General features: G+C 37.9%; 1 long non-coding RNA gene across 1 annotated transcript; it reads right to left on the bottom strand.

Annotated features, from left to right (window-relative positions):
- Positions 1-11,344: 11,344 nt before the first annotated feature.
- Positions 11,345-13,759, bottom strand: LOC146918773 (uncharacterized). The gene is made up of 2 exons (XR_015014365.1): positions 13,283-13,759; positions 11,345-11,530 (listed from the first exon to the last, which is right to left on the bottom strand). It is a non-coding gene; the product is annotated as an uncharacterized LOC146918773 (long non-coding RNA).
- Positions 13,760-14,175: the final 416 nt, after the last annotated feature.

The following is a 14,175-nucleotide window of genomic DNA, read 5'->3' as shown; positions in this document are numbered from 1 at the left end:
GCAAAAATATCCCATGGAAGTCATAGTTATGTTGTTTACCTATCCAACGAATTGTCACACGCTAAGATTCAATGCAAATCGGCCACATTATGGCCTTCCTACTAAAAAAGGGTCGAAAACGAGTAATGTCAAAAATTAACGAGGATATTTTCTTAACCCCCATTTTGGCAGAATTTTTAGAGAATGCAAAAATATCCCATGGAAGTCGTAGTTATGTTGTTTACCTATCCAACGAATTGTCACACGCTAAGATTCAATGCAAATCGGCCACATTATGGCCTTCCTACTAAAAAAGGGTCGAAAACGAGTAATGTCCCAAATTAACGAGGATATTTTATTAACCCCCATTTTGGCTGAATTTTTAGAGAATGCAAAAATATCCCATGGAAGTCATAGTTATGTTGTTTACCTATCCAACGAATTGTCACACGCTAAGATTCAATGCAAATCGGCCACATTATGGCCTTCCTACTAAAAAAGGGTCGAAAACGAGTAATGTCCCAAATTAACGAGGATATTTTCTTAACCCCCATTTTGGCTGAATTTTTAGAGAATGCAAAAATATCCCATGGAAGTCATAGTTATGTTGTTTACCTATCCAACGAATTGTCACACGCTAAGATTCAATGCAAATCGGCCACATTATGGCCTTCCTACTAAAAAAGGGTCGAAAACGAGTAATGTCAAAAATTAACGAGGATATTTTCTTAACCCCCATTTTGGCTGAATTTTTAGAGAATGCAAAAATATCCCATGGAAGTCGTAGTTATGTTGTTTACCTATCCAACGAATTGTCACACGCTAAGATTCAATGCAAATCGGCCACATTATGGCCTTCCTACTAAAAAAGGGTCGAAAACGAGTAATGTCCCAAATTAACGAGGATATTTTCTTAACCCCCATTTTGGCTGAATTTTTAGAGAATACAAAAATATCCGATGGAAGTCGTAGTTATGTTGTTTACCTATCCAACGAATTGTCACACGCTAAGATTCAATGCAAATCGGCCACATTATGGCCTTCCTAGTAAAAAAGGGTCGAAAACGAGTAATGTCCCAAATTAACGAGGAGATTTTCTTAACCTCCATTTTGGCTGAATTTTTAAAAAAAGCAAAAATATCACATGGAAGTCGTAGCTATGTTGTTTACCTATCCAACAAATTGTCCCATGCTAAGATTCAATACAAACCGGCCACTTTAGGGCCTTCCTTATAAAAAAGGGTCGAAAACGAGTAATGTCCTAAATTAACGAGGGGATTTTCTTAACCTCCATTTTGGCTGAATTTTTAGAGAATGCAAAAATATCCCATGGAAGTCGTAGTTATGTTGTTTACCTATCCAACGAATTGTCACACGCTAAGATTCAATGCAAATCGGCCACATTATGGCCTTCCTACTAAAAAAGGGTCGAAAACGAGTAATGTCCCAAATTAACAAGGATATTTTCTTAACCCCCATTTTGGCTGAATTTTTAGAGAATGCAAAAATATCCCATGGAAGTCATAGTTATGTTGTTTACCTATCCAACGAATTGTCACACGCTAAGATTCAATGCAAATCGGCCACATTATGGCCTTCCTAGTAAAAATGGGTCGAAAACGAGTAATGTCCCAAATTAACGAGGAGATTTTCTTAACCTCCATTTTGGCTGAGTTTTTAAAAAATGCAAAAATATCCCATGGAAGTCGTAGCTATGTTGTTTACCTATCCAACGAATTGTCCCATGCTAAGATTCAATACAAACCGGCCACTTTATGGCCTTCCTTATAAAAAAGGGTCGAAAACGAGTAATGTCCTAAATTAACGAGGGGATTTTCTTAACCTCCATTTTGGCTGAATTTTTAGAGAATGCAAAAATATCCCATGGAAGTCGTAGTTATGTTGTTTACCTATCCAACGAATTGTCACACGCTAAGATTACATGCAAATCGGCCACATTATGGCCTTCCTACTAAAAAAGGGTCGAAAACGAGTAATGTCCCAAATTAACGAGGATATTTTCTTAACCCCCATTTTGGCTGAATTTTTAGAGAATGCAAAAATATCCGATGGAAGTCGTATTTATGTTGTTTACCTATCCAACGAATTGTCACACGCTAAGATTCAATGCAAATCGGCCACATTATGGCCTTCCTACTAAAAAAGGGTCGAAAACGAGTAATGTCCCAAATTAACGAGGATATTTTCTTAACCCCCATTTTGGCTGAATTTTTAGAGAATGCAAAAATATCCCATGGAAGTCATAGTTATGTTGTTTACCTATCCAACGAATTGTCACACGCTAAGATTCAATGCAAATCGGCCACATTATGGCCTTCCTACTAAAAAAGGGTCGAAAACGAGTAATGTCAAAAATTAACGAGGATATTTTCTTAACCCCCATTTTGGCTGAATTTTTAGAGAATGCAAAAATATCCCATGGAAGTCGTAGTTATGTTGTTTACCTATCCAACGAATTGTCACACGCTAAGATTCAATGCAAATCGGCCACATTATGGCCTTCCTACTAAAAAAGGGTCGAAAACGAGTAATGTCCCAAATTAACGAGGATATTTTCTTAACCCCCATTTTGGCTGAATTTTTAGAGAATACAAAAATATCCGATGGAAGTCGTAGTTATGTTGTTTACCTATCCAACGAATTGTCACACGCTAAGATTCAATGCAAATCGGCCACATTATGGCCTTCCTAGTAAAAAAGGGTCGAAAACGAGTAATGTCCCAAATTAACGAGGAGATTTTCTTAACCTCCATTTTGGCTGAATTTTTAAAAAATGCAAAAATATCACATGGAAGTCGTAGCTATGTTGTTTACCTATCCAACAAATTGTCCCATGCTAAGATTCAATACAAACCGGCCACTTTAGGGCCTTCCTTATAAAAAAGGGTCGAAAACGAGTAATGTCCTAAATTAACGAGGGGATTTTCTTAACCTCCATTTTGGCTGAATTTTTAGAGAATGCAAAAATATCCCATGGAAGTCGTAGTTATGTTGTTTACCTATCCAACGAATTGTCACACGCTAAGATTCAATGCAAATCGGCCACATTATGGCCTTCCTACTAAAAAAGGGTCGAAAACGAGTAATGTCCCAAATTAACAAGGATATTTTCTTAACCCCCATTTTGGCTGAATTTTTAGAGAATGCAAAAATATCCCATGGAAGTCATAGTTATGTTGTTTACCTATCCAACGAATTGTCACACGCTAAGATTCAATGCAAATCGGCCACATTATGGCCTTCCTAGTAAAAAAGGGTCGAAAACGAGTAATGTCCCAAATTAACGAGGAGATTTTCTTAACCTCCATTTTGGCTGAATTTTTAAAAAATGCAAAAATATCACATGGAAGTCGTAGCTATGTTGTTTACCTATCCAACAAATTGTCCCATGCTAAGATTCAATACAAACCGGCCACTTTAGGGCCTTCCTTATAAAAAAGGGTCGAAAACGAGTAATGTCCTAAATTAACGAGGGGATTTTCTTAACCTCCATTTTGGCTGAATTTTTAGAGAATGCAAAAATATCCCATGGAAGTCGTAGTTATGTTGTTTACCTATCCAACGAATTGTCACACGCTAAGATTCAATGCAAATCGGCCACATTATGGCCTTCCTACTAAAAAAGGGTCGAAAACGAGTAATGTCCCAAATTAACGAGGATATTTTCTTAACCCCCATTTTGGCTGAATTTTTAGAGAATACAAAAATATCCCATGGAAGTCGTAGTTATGTTGTTTACCTATCCAACAAATTGTCACACGCTAAGATTCAATGCAAATCGGCCACATTATGGCCTTCCTACTAAAAAAGGGTCGAAAACGAGTAATGTCCCAAATTAACGAGGATATTTTCTTAACCCCCATTTTGGCTGAATTTTTAGAGAATGCAAAAATATCCCATGGAAGTCATAGTTATGTTGTTTACCTATCCAACGAATTGTCACACGCTAAGATTCAATGCAAATCGGCCACATTATGGCCTTCCTACTAAAAAAGGGTCGAAAACGAGTAATGTCAAAAATTAACGAGGATATTTTCTTAACCCCCATTTTGGCTGAATTTTTAGAGAATGCAAAAATATCCCATGGAAGTCGTAGTTATGTTGTTTACCTATCCAACGAATTGTCACACGCTAAGATTCAATGCAAATCGGCCACATTATGGCCTTCCTACTAAAAAAGGGTCGAAAACGAGTAATGTCCCAAATTAACGAGGATATTTTCTTAACCCCCATTTTGGCTGAATTTTTAGAGAATGCAAAAATATCCGATGGAAGTCGTAGTTATGTTGTTTACCTATCCAACGAATTGTCACACGCTAAGATTCAATGCAAATCGGCCACATTATGGCCTTCCTAGTAAAAAAGGGTCGAAAACGAGTAATGTCCCAAATTAACGAGGAGATTTTCTTAACCTCCATTTTGGCTGAATTTTTAAAAAATGCAAAAATATCACATGGAAGTCGTAGCTATGTTGGTTACCTATCCAACAAATTGTCCCATGCTAAGATTCAATACAAACCGGCCACTTTAGGGCCTTCCTTATAAAAAAGGGTCGAAAACGAGTAATGTCCTAAATTAACGAGGGGATTTTCTTAACCTCCATTTTGGCTGAATTTTTAGAGAATGCAAAAATATCCCATGGAAGTCGTAGTTATGTTGTTTACCTATCCAACGAATTGTCACACGCTAAGATTCAATGCAAATCGGCCACATTATGGCCTTCCTACTAAAAAAGGGTCGAAAACGAGTAATGTCCCAAATTAACGAGGATATTTTCTTAACCCCCATTTTGGCTGAATTTTTAGAGAATACAAAAATATCCCATGGAAGTCGTAGTTATGTTGTTTACCTATCCAACGAATTGTCACACGCTAAGATTCAATGCAAATCGGCCACATTATGGCCTTCCTACTAAAAAAGGGTCGAAAACGAGTAATGTCCCAAATTAACGAGGATATTTTCTTAACCCCCATTTTGGCTGAATTTTTAGAGAATGCAAAAATATCCCATGGAAGTCATAGTTATGTTGTTTACCTATCCAACGAATTGTCACACGCTAAGATTCAATGCAAATCGGCCACATTATGGCCTTCCTACTAAAAAAGGGTCGAAAACGAGTAATGTCAAAAATTAACGAGGATATTTTCTTAACCCCCATTTTGGCTGAATTTTTAGAGAATGCAAAAATATCCCATGGAAGTCGTAGTTATGTTGTTTACCTATCCAACGAATTGTCACACGCTAAGATTCAATGCAAATCGGCCACATTATGGCCTTCCTACTAAAAAAGGGTCGAAAACGAGTAATGTCCCAAATTAATGAGGATATTTTATTAACCCCCATTTTGGCTGAATTTTTAGAGAATGCAAAAATATCCCATGGAAGTCATAGTTATGTTGTTTACCTATCCAACGAATTGTCACACGCTAAGATTCAATGCAAATCGGCCACATTATGGCCTTCCTACTAAAAAAGGGTCGAAAACGAGTAATGTCCCAAATTAACGAGGATATTTTCTTAACCCCCATTTTGGCTGAATTTTTAGAGAATGCAAAAATATCCCATGGAAGTCATAGTTATGTTGTTTACCTATCCAACGAATTGTCACACGCTAAGATTCAATGCAAATCGGCCACATTATGGCCTTCCTACTAAAAAAGGGTCGAAAACGAGTAATGTCAAAAATTAACGAGGATATTTTCTTAACCCCCATTTTGGCTGAATTTTTAGAGAATGCAAAAATATCCCATGGAAGTCGTAGTTATGTTGTTTACCTATCCAACGAATTGTCACACGCTAAGATTCAATGCAAATCGGCCACATTATGGCCTTCCTACTAAAAAAGGGTCGAAAACGAGTAATGTCCCAAATTAACGAGGATATTTTCTTAACCCCCATTTTGGCTGAATTTTTAGAGAATACAAAAATATCCGATGGAAGTCGTAGTTATGTTGTTTACCTATCCAACGAATTGTCACACGCTAAGATTCAATGCAAATCGGCCACATTATGGCCTTCCTACTAAAAAAGGGTCGAAAACGAGTAATGTCCCAAATTAACGAGGATATTTTCTTAACCCCCATTTTGGCTGAATTTTTAGAGAATACAAAAATATCCCATGGAAGTCGTAGTTATGTTGTTTACCTATCCAACGAATTGTCACACGCTAAGATTCAATGCAAATCGGCCACATTATGGCCTTCCTACTAAAAAAGGGTCGAAAACGAGTAATGTCCCAAATTAACGAGGATATTTTCTTAACCCCCATTTTGGCTGAATTTTTAGAGAATGCAAAAATATCCCATGGAAGTCATAGTTATGTTGTTTACCTATCCAACGAATTGTCACACGCTAAGATTCAATGCAAATCGGCCACATTATGGCCTTCCTACTAAAAAAGGGTCGAAAACGAGTAATGTCAAAAATTAACGAGGATATTTTCTTAACCCCCATTTTGGCTGAATTTTTAGAGAATGCAAAAATATCCCATGGAAGTCGTAGTTATGTTGTTTACCTATCCAACGAATTGTCACACGCTAAGATTCAATGCAAATCGGCCACATTATGGCCTTCCTACTAAAAAAGGGTCGAAAACGAGTAATGTCCCAAATTAATGAGGATATTTTATTAACCCCCATTTTGGCTGAATTTTTAGAGAATGCAAAAATATCCCATGGAAGTCATAGTTATGTTGTTTACCTATCCAACGAATTGTCACACGCTAAGATTCAATGCAAATCGGCCACATTATGGCCTTCCTACTAAAAAAGGGTCGAAAACGAGTAATGTCCCAAATTAACGAGGATATTTTCTTAACCCCCATTTTGGCTGAATTTTTAGAGAATGCAAAAATATCCCATGGAAGTCATAGTTATGTTGTTTACCTATCCAACGAATTGTCACACGCTAAGATTCAATGCAAATCGGCCACATTATGGCCTTCCTACTAAAAAAGGGTCGAAAACGAGTAATGTCAAAAATTAACGAGGATATTTTCTTAACCCCCATTTTGGCTGAATTTTTAGAGAATGCAAAAATATCCCATGGAAGTCGTAGTTATGTTGTTTACCTATCCAACGAATTGTCACACGCTAAGATTCAATGCAAATCGGCCACATTATGGCCTTCCTACTAAAAAAGGGTCGAAAACGAGTAATGTCCCAAATTAACGAGGATATTTTCTTAACCCCCATTTTGGCTGAATTTTTAGAGAATACAAAAATATCCGATGGAAGTCGTAGTTATGTTGTTTACCTATCCAACGAATTGTCACACGCTAAGATTCAATGCAAATCGGCCACATTATGGCCTTCCTAGTAAAAAAGCGTCGAAAACGAGTAATGTCCCAAATTAACGAGGAGATTTTCTTAACCTCCATTTTGGCTGAATTTTTAAAAAATGCAAAAATATCACATGGAAGTCGTAGCTATGTTGTTTACCTATCCAACAAATTGTCCCATGCTAAGATTCAATACAAACCGGCCACTTTAGGGCCTTCCTTATAAAAAAGGGTCGAAAACGAGTAATGTCCTAAATTAACGAGGGGATTTTCTTAACCTCCATTTTGGCTGAATTTTTAGAGAATGCAAAAATATCCCATGGAAGTCGTAGTTATGTTGTTTACCTATCCAACGAATTGTCACACGCTAAGATTCAATGCAAATCGGCCACATTATGGCCTTCCTACTAAAAAAGGGTCGAAAACGAGTAATGTCCCAAATTAACAAGGATATTTTCTTAACCCCCATTTTGGCTGAATTTTTAGAGAATGCAAAAATATCCCATGGAAGTCATAGTTATGTTGTTTACCTATCCAACGAATTGTCACACGCTAAGATTCAATGCAAATCGGCCACATTATGGCCTTCCTAGTAAAAATGGGTCGAAAACGAGTAATGTCCCAAATTAACGAGGAGATTTTCTTAACCTCCATTTTGGCTGAGTTTTTAAAAAATGCAAAAATATCCCATGGAAGTCGTAGCTATGTTGTTTACCTATCCAACGAATTGTCCCATGCTAAGATTCAATACAAACCGGCCACTTTATGGCCTTCCTTATAAAAAAGGGTCGAAAACGAGTAATGTCCTAAATTAACGAGGGGATTTTCTTAACCTCCATTTTGGCTGAATTTTTAGAGAATGCAAAAATATCCCATGGAAGTCGTAGTTATGTTGTTTACCTATCCAACGAATTGTCACAAGCTAAGATTCAATGCAAATCGGCCACATTATGGCCTTCCTACTAAAAAAGGGTCGAAAACGAGTAATGTCCCAAATTAACGAGGATATTTTCTTAACCCCCATTTTGGCTGAATTTTTAGAGAATACAAAAATATCCCATGGAAGTCGTAGTTATGTTGTTTACCTATCCAACAAATTGTCACACGCTAAGATTCAATGCAAATCGGCCACATTATGGCCTTCCTACTAAAAAAGGGTCGAAAACGAGTAATGTCCCAAATTAACGAGGATATTTTCTTAACCCCCATTTTGGCTGAATTTTTAGAGAATGCAAAAATATCCCATGGAAGTCATAGTTATGTTGTTTACCTATCCAACGAATTGTCACACGCTAAGATTCAATGCAAATCGGCCACATTATGGCCTTCCTACTAAAAAAGGGTCGAAAACGAGTAATGTCAAAAATTAACGAGGATATTTTCTTAACCCCCATTTTGGCTGAATTTTTAGAGAATGCAAAAATATCCCATGGAAGTCGTAGTTATGTTGTTTACCTATCCAACGAATTGTCACACGCTAAGATTCAATGCAAATCGGCCACATTATGGCCTTCCTACTAAAAAAGGGTCGAAAACGAGTAATGTCCCAAATTAACGAGGATATTTTCTTAACCCCCATTTTGGCTGAATTTTTAGAGAATACAAAAATATCCGATGGAAGTCGTAGTTATGTTGTTTACCTATCCAACGAATTGTCACACGCTAAGATTCAATGCAAATCGGCCACATTATGGCCTTCCTAGTAAAAAAGGGTCGAAAACGAGTAATGTCCCAAATTAACGAGGAGATTTTCTTAACCTCCATTTTGGCTGAATTTTTAAAAAATGCAAAAATATCACATGGAAGTCGTAGCTATGTTGTTTACCTATCCAACAAATTGTCCCATGCTAAGATTCAATACAAACCGGCCACTTTAGGGCCTTCCTTATAAAAAAGGGTCGAAAACGAGTAATGTCCTAAATTAACGAGGGGATTTTCTTAACCTCCATTTTGGCTGAATTTTTAGAGAATGCAAAAATATCCCATGGAAGTCGTAGTTATGTTGTTTACCTATCCAACGAATTGTCACACGCTAAGATTCAATGCAAATCGGCCACATTATGGCCTTCCTACTAAAAAAGGGTCGAAAACGAGTAATGTCCCAAATTAACAAGGATATTTTCTTAACCCCCATTTTGGCTGAATTTTTAGAGAATGCAAAAATATCCCATGGAAGTCATAGTTATGTTGTTTACCTATCCAACGAATTGTCACACGCTAAGATTCAATGCAAATCGGCCACATTATGGCCTTCCTAGTAAAAATGGGTCGAAAACGAGTAATGTCCCAAATTAACGAGGAGATTTTCTTAACCTCCATTTTGGCTGAGTTTTTAAAAAATGCAAAAATATCCCATGGAAGTCGTAGCTATGTTGTTTACCTATCCAACGAATTGTCCCATGCTAAGATTCAATACAAACCGGCCACTTTATGGCCTTCCTTATAAAAAAGGGTCGAAAACGAGTAATGTCCTAAATTAACGAGGGGATTTTCTTAACCTCCATTTTGGCTGAATTTTTAGAGAATGCAAAAATATCCCATGGAAGTCGTAGTTATGTTGTTTACCTATCCAACGAATTGTCACAAGCTAAGATTCAATGCAAATCGGCCACATTATGGCCTTCCTACTAAAAAAGGGTCGAAAACGAGTAATGTCCCAAATTAACGAGGATATTTTCTTAACCCCCATTTTGGCTGAATTTTTAGAGAATACAAAAATATCCCATGGAAGTCGTAGTTATGTTGTTTACCTATCCAACAAATTGTCACACGCTAAGATTCAATGCAAATCGGCCACATTATGGCCTTCCTACTAAAAAAGGGTCGAAAACGAGTAATGTCAAAAATTAACGAGGATATTTTCTTAACCCCCATTTTGGCTGAATTTTTAGAGAATGCAAAAATATCCCATGGAAGTCGTAGTTATGTTGTTTACCTATCCAACGAATTGTCACACGCTAAGATTCAATGCAAATCGGCCACATTATGGCCTTCCTACTAAAAAAGGGTCGAAAACGAGTAATGTCCCAAATTAACGAGGAGATTTTCTTAACCTCCATTTTGGCTGAGTTTTTAAAAAATGCAAAAATATCCCATGGAAGTCGTAGCTATGTTGTTTACCTATCCAACGAATTGTCCCATGCTAAGATTCAATACAAACCGGCCACTTTATGGCCTTCCTTATAAAAAAGGGTCGAAAACGAGTAATGTCCTAAATTAACGAGGGGATTTTCTTAACCTCCATTTTGGCTGAATTTTTAGAGAATGCAAAAATATCCCATGGAAGTCGTAGTTATGTTGTTTACCTATCCAACGAATTGTCACACGCTAAGATTCAATGCAAATCGGCCACATTATGGCCTTCCTACTAAAAAAGGGTCGAAAACGAGTAATGTCCCAAATTAACAAGGATATTTTCTTAACCCCCATTTTGGCTGAATTTTTAGAGAATGCAAAAATATCCCATGGAAGTCATAGTTATGTTGTTTACCTATCCAACGAATTGTCACACGCTAAGATTCAATGCAAATCGGCCACATTATGGCCTTCCTAGTAAAAATGGGTCGAAAACGAGTAATGTCCCAAATTAACGAGGAGATTTTCTTAACCTCCATTTTGGCTGAGTTTTTAAAAAATGCAAAAATATCCCATGGAAGTCGTAGCTATGTTGTTTACCTATCCAACGAATTGTCCCATGCTAAGATTCAATACAAACCGGCCACTTTATGGCCTTCCTTATAAAAAAGGGTCGAAAACGAGTAATGTCCTAAATTAACGAGGGGATTTTCTTAACCTCCATTTTGGCTGAATTTTTAGAGAATGCAAAAATATCCCATGGAAGTCGTAGTTATGTTGTTTACCTATCCAACGAATTGTCACAAGCTAAGATTCAATGCAAATCGGCCACATTATGGCCTTCCTACTAAAAAAGGGTCGAAAACGAGTAATGTCCCAAATTAACGAGGATATTTTCTTAACCCCCATTTTGGCTGTGTAACACCCATACCAGACGTATCTAGAAAGTCTGGCACGTGTGTTAATATTAGTACTGGATACATTAAAATGTGCAACATAAAAATTTTACGAATGAATAATATTTACATCAAGTCACGTTCGTATAAATCATAATACCATACAACTCATCCATACATAAAAATACATCCTTGATGTCCATAACGTCCTGCAGCTTTACGAACGAACCCTTGAAGTAATATCCATCCGGCTCCAAGCATGCATAATCATCCTGTTTATCTGAAACAAATAAGGATTGGGATGAGACATAATGTCTCAGTGAGTTCCCCTAAATCCTAGGCTATAGGCAACCTCAAGGGGAAACCTACGGTCACCACGTGTCTACATTACAACCTGGCGGTTGATTATACGTGTGTGGGGACTTGCATACTCAGACGGGAGTGCATACTAGAGCCGTCATAGTCTTTCCTCACTTGTTATAGGCTTCACTTCCTATACATGTCATGGCGGTCGAGGGGGGGAAAATCTAAGACCGCATAGCCAAGTATACGATCTACGTATCAAGGCCTAAACTAACATAATCATGACATAAATCTAACCCGGACGATTAGGGGAACCTAAGTTCGTCACGGTTTCATATTCTTTACTTGTTCTATCCATAACTTGCTCTTGTTCTTGTTCTTAAACATAATCATACATGGGCTCGTCCATGAGCTTAAACATAATCATAATAAACATAAACGTATCTAAGTTCATTCATAGGTTAGCGTTGAACAATCAGTTATTATCTTGATTCATTTTACGGATAGTCCCGAGTGGAGTAACCCCGAGATCAATCCCATACATGACCGATGTACGTACATCGGACTCCCTCGGTGTCGTGCGGGTCCCTTGCGGCTTAAACCGTTCCCCTTAGGTCGAGAACCTCCCGTATCCCCCTGGCGTGGATAACAAGAGACACGAGCACCTACGTCTTGTTTACTCAGTGACATGCGGGTCCCTTACGGCTTGAATCGTTCTCATTACGAGAACCCCTTGTATCCCCCTGATGTGGATAGCAAGAGACATGTCACCTACACATATTAATCATGGTCTTGTCTTTCGTATAGGTTAAACCTAATTATGCATACATGTTTACCTCGGAACCTTAATCGATCCGATTAATGGTAATATCATACTTGTTCATGCTTGTAATATCTTATTCATAGAGGAGAGATAAACTATCCTATCCACATCTCAACATACTTGTCCTATCATTCTCGATCATATGCGAACATAATATACTTCGCATCTTGACATCCTAGAATTCTTGCTAAGCTTGCTAGTTCTCGACTACTATGTCGAGGCTCTAAGTTATTCCCTTTCTTAGTGCTTACTACCCGAATAATATCGACTTAAACTCTTTTGATTCACTCTTGCCATTCATGTTAAGATTGCCATGATTTTGATTCAAAGATCAATGGATGATGTGTACAGATTTTTCATTAATTTCCAAAGACCGAATGTGCCGAAACCCGAATTCCAAGCCGTTTATAAGTTCTTAAGATTTGATAAAACCATATATGTTCCAGTAGAAAAACAAATGAAAACAGTACAAGAATACACCGAAACGATCGCTACGGACCCCCACGCGACTGCCCCCAAGCACCCGAGCGCAGAACAACGCGAACGTTGTCCTGTCTGGGGCGCCTGGCGCCAGGAGTAGGGCGCCTAGCGCTGGCTCCCTGTGTGTGGGCGCCTAGCGCCCTTGTACAGGCGCAACGCTGCGAATTTTCGCGTTTTCGGTGCTTTCGGCTACGGGTTTTCGCCATTTTCGACCCAAAATTCGACCATTTGGACCCTGTAATGCACCCATACATCCAACAATATATATAGCTTCATTTAAACATATCTCATGGCAATTTTAACATCCAATTGACAAGAATTTATCAAAAGTACAATTAGGGTTCTAAATCCCTCATAAACATAAATCAATCCTTTAAACATGAAATTACACAACCCAAAGGATGGTAATCTATCTATGGAACTCACCTTAACATATTCCTTGTGATTCCTCAAGCTCCAAGCTTTCCCCAAGTTTAAACCCTAGCCCAAAATCCAAGTTCAATCCTTTCTCTTTGTTGTTTCTTTCTCATGAAGCTTCTAAGATCCTTGCTTGATCACCATTTGCATGATTTTGGGAAGCTTTGATGGTCCAGAGAGGGAGAGATGGGGCGGCCTTATAGAGAGAAGGAGGAGAGAATTCTCTTCTCTTAACCTAGAGAGAGAAAGAGAAGTGGAAATGAGAGATTTTGGTGCCAACATCACTTATATACTCCCTTGCGCGCAATTACTTAAATGCCCTTCCGTCTTAGCACGTGTTTGCCTAACACTGATACATACATCCGTACCTGACTAATATTACATACTATTAGCTTCCCTCGTACTTAACATTTTCGCCATACTCACTTTCCATGAACCTGAGTCATCTGATACATTTAACAGGTAAAATTTCCATTAGCTGACGAGCGGGATGTTACAGGCTGAATTTTTAGAGAATACAAAAATATCCCATGGAAGTCGTAGTTATGTTGTTTACCTATCCAACAAATTGTCACACGCTAAGATTCAATGCAAATCGGCCACATTATGGCCTTCCTACTAAAAAAGGGTCGAAAACGAGTAATGTCCCAAATTAACGAGGATATTTTCTTAACCCCCATTTTGGCTGAATTTTTAGAGAATGCAAAAATATCCCATGGAAGTCATAGTTATGTTGTTTACCTATCCAACGAATTGTCACACGCTAAGATTCAATGCAAATCGGCCACATTATGGCCTTCCTACTAAAAAAGGGTCGAAAACGAGTAATGTCAAAAATTAACGAGGATATTTTCTTAACCCCCATTTTGGCTGAATTTTTAGAGAATGCAAAAATATCCCAT

Source organism: Medicago sativa, chromosome 6 (assembly GCF_051527215.1).
Source record: "Medicago sativa cultivar Bolivia chromosome 6, Bolivia_mono, whole genome shotgun sequence".
In the NCBI taxonomy this organism is placed as follows: domain Eukaryota; kingdom Viridiplantae; phylum Streptophyta; class Magnoliopsida; order Fabales; family Fabaceae; genus Medicago; species Medicago sativa.
This window is presented reverse-complemented; position numbering and strand designations above follow the sequence as displayed.